The sequence below is a fragment of the Chrysochloris asiatica genome, unplaced genomic scaffold (genome assembly GCF_000296735.1).
Source record: "Chrysochloris asiatica unplaced genomic scaffold, ChrAsi1.0 scaffold00051, whole genome shotgun sequence".
Classification (NCBI taxonomy): Eukaryota; Metazoa; Chordata; class Mammalia; order Afrosoricida; family Chrysochloridae; genus Chrysochloris; species Chrysochloris asiatica.
The window spans coordinates 7100159-7102731 of NW_006408569.1; positions in this window are offsets into that span (position 1 = coordinate 7100159).

A 2573-nucleotide genomic window follows, 5' to 3' on the forward strand; every position below is an offset into this window, starting at 1 on the left:
CCTCCTTTGCACCATCTCCAATGCAACTCTAAGCAGGCAACGTTCAAATCTATATCCCTGGCTCTTACTTAATATATCCTATTGTTAACACAGCACTGTATAACCAAACAAATTCATCGTAATTTCACACAGCCACACAGGCTGGAAACTGCAATGCCACGTGTTGTCTTCCTTTCTCCTAATTTCTCTAAGTACAGTCACTAAGCCTTGTTAATATTGCAGTTACTTTTACATTTTTTGTTTCTTCTCCTTTCATACCACTGATGTTTTCTTGTAAGCCTTTGTGATATCTTATCTGGGTTACTGCATTTCCCCCAAACAAGTCATTTTGACTTTAATCTCTCCTTTAACTATTTCACTCTATTCACAGTCTAAGAATATTCTTCCCAGAGTAATGCTTTAATGGTGTCTTAGTTAGCTAGTGCTGCTGTAACACATATCACAAATGGGCGGCTTTAAAGAACAGAAATTTATTTTCTCACAGTTCTGGGCTAGACATGCACCTATAGAGTTGTCAAAGCTGTGAGCTTTCAGAAGCACATTGTCAAGGCTTTCTTCCAAGGTGCTTCCAGGGGGAGTTGAATTGCCAGAATTTTAGTTAGTAGTTCAACCATTTACATCACCCAAGCCCTCCTTCTCTGTGAATAATCTGCACTTTTTATAACTCAGAAATGATGATATTTAGAACTTACTCTACTCTAATAGGAATCCTGGTATGGCCCTGTAGGATTGGCACTGGACTGCAAGGTCAGTTTGAACTACAAGGCTGGTAATTCAAACTCACCAGCTGCTCCTCAGAAACGCTATGTTGTTGTTGTTAAATGCTATCAAGTCGGTTCTGACTCATAACAACCCTGTATAGCGTTTCCCAGGAGCAGCTGGTGAGTTTGAACTGAACAGGAAAAGGTAAAAACATTCACTGCCCTCTCCGCCTAGGAGACAAACTAGAATGTTAGTCAGGTTACTGAGTGGGACCAATCCTCTCAGCCCAGGAGTCAAGCTAGAATATTAATCAGGTTACTGGATGGAACCACTCCTCTGGTTTCCCTCCTGTCTTCAAACAGGTCCACAACCTAACCCTGCCCTGATTCTGACCTTATATAAGTCTGCACTGCCCTGTATCCAGTGCTCAGAATCTGGAGAAGCTAGCTCCTCTGAGCCAGCCAGCTTAATAAAATCTGAAACTCTGCTTCACCTCTCTGGGCGGCCTTGGTTTCTTCAACGACAGCTCAAGAACTGCTATTACACTCTCCAATCTAAAACTACTGTAACAGAACCACCGACCTTTTGGTTCAAACTGGCCTTGTGGTCCAGTTCAATACCTACAGCGCCCCACCAGGACTCCTGGAAACCCTATATAGGGTCGCTATGAGTCAGAATCCAGTAGACAGCACTTACCAACAATAACAACTACTTCAATGTGCTTTAATTAGCATAACAAAGAAAACCCAACTTCCAAACAAGATTACATCTACAGATATGGAGGGGGACACAATTTCATCCATAAGAATTGCATTAATCATCTGCTTAGAATTTATAGTGGACACAGAGTCCTGGTGTGGTGCTGTGGGCTAATGCATCAGATTGCAAAGTCATTTGAACTGCAATGTCAGTGGTTCAAGCTCACCAGCTGCTCCTTGGAAACCCTATACAAGGTCACTATGGGTCAGAATCAACTCGACAGCTCTTAACAACATACATTATTAAGACTGGTTTTAAAGCTATAGTTACTACAACAGTATGGTATAGAGATAGAGAATGGGATAGAACATAGAACCCAAAACAGATCCACCCATCACATATATGGAAAGTTGATATCCAGTATATGTGATATTTCAGATCAGTGGGCAAAGAACAGATTATCTACTAAATAGTGCTGGGACTACTGATTATCCATAAGTGAAAATTATAAAATTAAATCCCTACTTCACGCCATAGATGGAAAAAGATCATTTCCAGGTAGATTAAATATCTAAATGTGAAAAGCAAGATTTTACAATTTTCAGAAGAAATAGAATTCTCTTTATAACCTTGGAATTGGGAATTAGTATGGTGCACACTAGACAGTTGACAGCAAGGTTGACAATTCAAACTCACCAACTGCTTCTTGAAAATCCTATACAGGGTTGCTATGAGTCAGAACCAACAACCACTCTCCCAAAACATTATATAGGAACAGAATCGAGAATCCAGATATTAACCCAACCACTTACAGCCAAGTGATTTTTGACAAAGTGCCTAGGCACATTGCATGGGGAAGAGACAGTCTCTTTAACAAATGGTGCCGGCAGAACTGGAAAGTGATATGTAAAAGACTGAGACAAGACCTTTGCCTCACACCCTATACAAAAATGAACTCAACATGGATTAAAGATCTAAATGTGAATCCTAAAATTATGAAGATCATCAATGAAAAAATAGGGACGAACGTGAGAGCGCTAATTCAGGGAATATTCAGACTGCCACACATTTTGAAAAATACACAAACAAAAATAGACAAAATAGACGAGTGGGACATACTAAAAATTAAAAACTTGTGTTCATCAAAAGACTTCACCAAGAGAGTAAAAAGG